Genomic DNA, 6,397 nt, shown 5'->3' with positions numbered 1-6,397 from the left:
TCGCGGAGCTCTTTTTTTTTTTTTTCCCCCTCACTGCTGATAGACGTCCAAACTAGCTCTTCTGATTGGCCAAAATGCTCTGATCTTTAAAGAATGCCCGCCGTTGCCTCTACAGATGCACAAATGCACATATTTTACACAGATATGTGGTGCAAAAGGGAGAGTGCGCGAAAGTTCAAGTAAAAGTGAAGTGACGTGTGGCCAAGTATGGTGACCCATACCCGGAATTTGTGCTCAGCATTTAACCTATCCAAGTGCACACACACAGTAGTGAGCACACACACACCCGGAGCAGTGGGCAGCCAATGCCCGGGGAGCAGTGGGGGTTCAGTTCCTTGCTCAAGGTTCTCACCTCAGTCGTGGTATTGAGGGTGGAAGAGAGCGCTGGTTATCCACTCCCCCCCCTACCTACAATCCCTGCCGGACCAGAACTCAAACCCGCGACCTTCGGTTACTAGTCCGACTCTCTATCCATTAGGCCACGACTGCCCCCTGAAACTTCATTTGCAATTGAAAAACAGCATTTGAGACTCGTAGCAGCAGATTCACGCCGTTGTCATTGTGCACTTGTGTTTGCGCTAGAAAAAGCATCCAAGAAAAAAATTAATAAATAAATAAACATTCTACAAATGTGCAAATCTCATTGCAAGAATTCACATACTGATTTGCAGATGTACAAAATGTGTCCGTGACTTCACATTTTTGATGCAGGTGTGTGAATGTGTTTTGCACCATATTCACTGCAGCAATAGTAGCAAAATATGTGAGCGTAGAGTTTCTTGATTTGTGATTCGTAGAATAGGATTTGTGCACCTGCAATAAAGGATTCGAGAAGGTGTAACTGTTGTGTTGCGTTTGTGGGAGAGAGAAAAAAAATCTACAAGTTTGCAACTTTTGTCTGTGACTTCAAATTGACTGATACAAATGTGTGGCTATTCTCTACAGCTACTAATTCCGCTGTCACAGACGCTCAGTTGTTTTGCACCAAAAATACCTTCATACTTCCTACACAAACAGACCAGCCACATGTTTGACAGCACAACCTCATTCTGCAAATGACACCAGGCGAGAAAAACTGCATGCAGCATTAAAATAGTCAATACAGCAAATTAGAATTAATGGAAAGTACAAATCTGGTAGTTAACATTACATGTCCAGCAGTGACAGCAATGTCACAGCATACACTTCAAATAGAACTACTTTAAACATCTCATTTAGAACCATTTAAACATTTCAACAGCATGTAACAAGCATTTATGATATTATTATTTGTAAAAAATAAATAAATAAATAAATAATATGTCAGTACAGCCTATTTAAGTGAACTGCAAACAAATCTTAAAGTTTTACACAGATATTGGTTACAGCAAATGAACACTTTCCTTTATACAATGAATAAACCTAAGAAAATTAAAAAAATATTGTTACTGGGGGATTAAGTTTACATTATTTGCCAATTATCCAAATAAGTAATTCCATGACAAATAAAATGACAGCAGCAACGCTAACCCAAAAATACACCAAAGAACACAATGTTGTGTTGACATTATGTGTTGATAATGGCCCTATAATGGCATGGCTGGACATGCACAATAGTAATACCATAGAATTTTAAATACTATTGTACAATTAAAAGGTATATGCAAGCACTTTACGTTTCAGACAAGACAGCTATTGTGCTGATATTGTGTTCATTGGAATACCATGGTAAGTCAATATAGTAATATAAACGATGTATGTAACTAAGCAAAATCTCACTTACGTTTCAAATATGAGGGGTTATTGTGTTCACTTTCGCTCTGCCAAAGAATTATTTCCAGACAGAGGTCAAAACAGCGACGCGCGTCGAGTGTTCATGCAGTAAACAACACAAAACATGAAGCGATTAAAAACGGTGTAATTCCGGTACGCTAATGTGCGAAATAACATCTTATTTGACCAATCAAAATACTGGACTGTTTAATTAACAGTTGTCGCAACCAATGGCGAGAGCTTGGGGGCGGGATTACTTGTTTGAGCGATCAATGACGGACAGGGACAGTGGTCGGGGGAAACCTGTTTGAAAATAATAATTGGCTGAATTCAGATTATTATCAGTCTGATCTTTCTGTCATATTTGCATGCCAGAAATAGTAAATGTAGTATGGTATTCCGAATTCTACGGAATTCAACCACTTTTACAATTATATTTGATGACTCATAATATTAACATCACAATACCATGGTATTACCACATTTTTATGCATTATTTATTTATTTAGTTTTTTTTTAGTTTTTTTTTTTTATAAGAGAACACTGTAGAGATCTCTAGATTACTTGTTCATAATTTTACAAATGATCTTGAAAAAGACCAAATTTAAATATGTCTAAATCTACTGCATATTTACAGTCCGAAAACCTGTAACCTCACCATAGAGAAAAATGGCTTGACACATGAACAAAACAGGACACAGGAGAATCATGCTGACAGCTCCTGTCTGTCCCGGGGCTACAGGGTTTCTGTCTGACGCTCAAACAGGCACTTCTTTTTAGCAGTGTGGTTTTTCTCCTATGAAAATTAGTTTGCAGCATTGAAACCACACAATTACCCCTCAACCACCTCACAAGAAGCAGTTCAGCCTGTCTGTCACGGGCCTTTACCAAAAGATGATCATTTCTCCTGAAGCACACGCAACCCCGCACACTTTCATAAACACCTGCGTGCGCACTTCACCCCTGCAGGATGCAGACATTGACTAGCTAATTATATAATCTGGGTAATTAGAATCATAAATCAGAGCTGTAATAGCAGCTCTGAAACATTCAATAGAGGCTCATCTGAGAGGAGAGAGATAACAGCCTCAGCCTTGTACTACAGCACCTGAGCGCAAACCTCACACATAGCGCTGGCTGCGAACGCACACGCTTCCTGGAAGCCCTATTATCACATGTGCCTGTGAGCTCTGCAGCGCGGATCTGTGTGTGTTAGTCACACAGAAAATATGTTTTATTGGAATGTTTTGATCTAGAGATCACAGTATGTGTGTGCGAGAGACGTTGTTGGGAGTGGACTAGCTTTCTTATTGAATACAGCACTAAGGACACTGTACTTCTTGTATATATAAATTACTATGAGGCCTACAATTTTTCTATTAAAATCTTAAGTAAAAAAGTAGCCTTTCTTAGAATGAAATACTAGCTTACTTTGGCATAGTATGCATTGTATATGGCATACATTCATGTAGTATTTTTCTTTAAATAATAATCAAGAAAGGCTGTGTCCCACTTGATGTGCACTTGAAGGCTGCGTTCCATTCTGAAGGCCTCATCCCTATGCCCTAATTCCTTTGAAGGAATTCCTCTACCCTCCGGAGTGCGAGCTTCGAAAGGATGAAGGGGTAAGGGCACAAACTGTTTCATGAAACACACTTCTGTGTCATCTTGCGTCACAGATTAAACCTGCGCTAAGAATCATGGGAGTGAAAAGTGTCCTTCAGTTGTACCATTCGAAATCCTTCATTCCGAAGGGCCCTTTGAAGTGGCCAGTTTAGCACACCTTGAGAAACATTTTGGGAGTTTTGAAGTCGTCAGCTGATTGGTTGAGTCCTACACGATTTCTGGGTGCTGCATTCTTTAACGGTACGTCTGGAAACAAAGCCATAGTGACATCAAACCCACTCATGGAAAATAAATCCTTTACAACTGTGACAATGTGGATTTCCAAAAGTATGTGAAGTTTACGGCATGGACTCTGCAGCGTTTTTGCAGTAAACTTGCACAACGTTCATAAATCATGAATTATTTTCCTTTGCATGCAGGTCTGTTATCGTAGGAACATCGGCTTTGCATTTTTATGTGCCTAAACATGATGTTAAACAAAATGAGCTGTGATTGGTCGTTTTACATGTCTATCAGATGTGGGCAGTCCTTGGCCAATAAAAACTGGAATGGAGTCCAGACCTCCTGCCATCAGTCTGAAGGTCTGCCTATACGAAACTATGCATATTTAAGATGAAGTTATGAAGCTACCGTTGTCCATGTTCCACTCTCAGTCTGCCTGACATCATTTTTGTTATCAGCGACTGATTTGAACAGAAGTTTCACTAGGTAGTGCGCATGCACCAAACACGCCCAACTGCAGTCACAGTCAGTAGAGTACACTTTGAAGGGCCTGCTCGTTAAAGGCCCGAGTATACTTCATTTTCCATGTTCTGCACCATCTAGCGCACAATTGAGCGTGCAAATTCTTCAAAGGCCTTGTCCCAAATGGCACATTTCATGTGCACTTGTGGTCTTGTGGACTTAGAGTGGCTGTCATGTGCACTTGTCCATTAAGTCCACAAAACTATAGGGTGTCTTGTTTGTCTTTTTTTTTTGTGCTAAAAATGACAAGGTTGTACGCCCTCGAAACACACGCCTGCCGAGTCTGCACTGAGGCGAATTCCACAGCAGACTTCTAATAGTCAAAGCAGCATTATAGCAAGCGGTCACAAAAATGTGGAGGATGAATGGAGGAAGACCGGAAGGGCTTAGTCTTCCATTTGGGACAAGGCCAAAGTATACTCTATTAATTGTGAGCGTGGATGGACGCATTTAGTGCATGCACACTACCTAATGGACAAATCACTCATATATGCACTTCTGTCTGCAACATGAGTGGACTATGCTGATGATGAAAATTAAGTCATATGGACCGGCTGCAAGCTGGACAAGGGTAGTATATTTTTGACTTTGCCAATGTGATGTAAAAAAATGTGGCTGTAATTATTTCTGGTTGTGCGTCACACAGCAATTGGAAAATAAAGTCAGATGCATTGCATTGTGCTGTACAGTTTGAATTTCTGAAATATTTCGCACTTTTGAATTCAATGTTGTGTATAAACATGTCAGCTAGATTGAATATGGATTAGAATTGACTTACAGTCAATTCATCGCACTGGAAATGGAAGGTCAAGTTGAGTGCACTGGATTGTGGGTTACTGTCTTCCATGCAGTGTAGTACACTACTACATCCGGAGAACCCATACAGAGAAAATCTGAATATCGTGCACAGCATACCTATTATACACTGCATAAATAGTAAAGAGCAGGATATTAGTATGTTACACATTTTGTCAAATGTGGTACTATTGCACATTTTGCATACTACTGCACTCTACAGAGGTAGTAAGAGCAGTATGTTAGTATGCGATTCTGAACATATCAATCTGAGCCAACACCAGGCAGTGATCTTCAGCCTCTGTGCAATGTGGTGTTGAACCTTCCTGCATGACAAACACAATCTGGTCACGCATGTGCGCACACTCTCACTCCTCATGCATGCTTACAACCTGCATCTGACCTCTGATCCCCCCCCACACACACACACACATGAACCGAAGCCAGAGGAGAGGAGAGGAGGCAGCTCACAGTCAGAGCTCATTTGACTCAAACACAGCTCAATGCAGCACATGTGCAGGAGGGAATTAAGAGGACCATATGGCAATACGGTGCCGTGAGTGTTTAAGACATACTGTTACTGCATAAATAGCATATAAAATAGCCCCCCAACAAAGCTGGAAGAAGAAACAAAACATTTAAATATGTATGCTGCCGCTATACAATAATATGCTTAAAATCATCCCTATAAGGCAGAAGGAATATAAAAGATAAAACCCCCCAGAACAAGCAGATCAATTGCCAAGACATATGTACTGCTGCTGCTCCGGAGAGCCGTGAAACCGTGTGTTTGCTATCTATGTGAGCCTGGGCCGGCTTTGCCGAATGGCTTAAAGGGGTCATATGATGCTGCTAAAAAGAACATTATTTTGTGTATTTGGTGTAATGAAATGTGTTTATGCGGTTTAAGGTTAGCTCACAGTCAGAGCTCATTTGACTCAAACACAGCTCAATGCAGCACATGTGCAGGAGGGAATTAAGAGGACAGGTGGGCCGGCATATTCCACTATACCTGACTATAATCAGACGGCAGATATTGCATGATCAAAATATCCAAGACAAGTTTAAAATACCGGTTTAAAGGTGAACAGGATGTATAAATCAATACAGTGATACATATCTCAACATACACCATATGAAAATTTGATATGTTGCAGTTATGACATGACATTTGCAGTGTGATGAACAGATTAGATTTTTAGTAACTTTATTTTGATTTGGTGTTTGATCAGACTTTCAAAAGTTGACTTTTTCCCCCAAAACTTTAAAAATGATAACTAAACAAGTGACAAGGTCATGTGACAACAACAAAGCATATTATTGTTATAAAAAATTTGCATATGCCTACAGGTTCACATACTTTTTTTTAAAATAAAAGTGTATAGTGCACTTTATTCAATAAAAAGTCAACTAGAATTATATTCGGAACACAAGCAAAGTTTTAGACCCACCACAGAGTCACACTTATATATACATATAT

At 39.9% G+C, this 6,397-nt stretch overlaps 1 long non-coding RNA gene across 1 annotated transcript in view; it reads right to left on the bottom strand.

The window, feature by feature from the left end:
* Positions 1–1,896, bottom strand: part of LOC107747257 (uncharacterized) — a 41,999-nt gene extending 40,103 nt beyond the window's left edge. Inside the window, exon 1 of the long non-coding RNA XR_001640782.1 lies at positions 1,763–1,896. This is a non-coding gene — a long non-coding RNA (uncharacterized LOC107747257). The remainder of the gene's footprint in view (positions 1–1,762) is intronic.
* Between the last annotated feature and the right edge of the window lie 4,501 nt (positions 1,897–6,397).

The sequence above is a fragment of the Sinocyclocheilus rhinocerous genome, unplaced genomic scaffold, assembly GCF_001515625.1.
Source record: "Sinocyclocheilus rhinocerous isolate Xijiao unplaced genomic scaffold, SAMN03320098_v1.1 scaffold1069, whole genome shotgun sequence".
NCBI classification, from domain to species: Eukaryota; Metazoa; Chordata; class Actinopteri; order Cypriniformes; family Cyprinidae; genus Sinocyclocheilus; species Sinocyclocheilus rhinocerous.
This window is presented reverse-complemented; position numbering and strand designations above follow the sequence as displayed.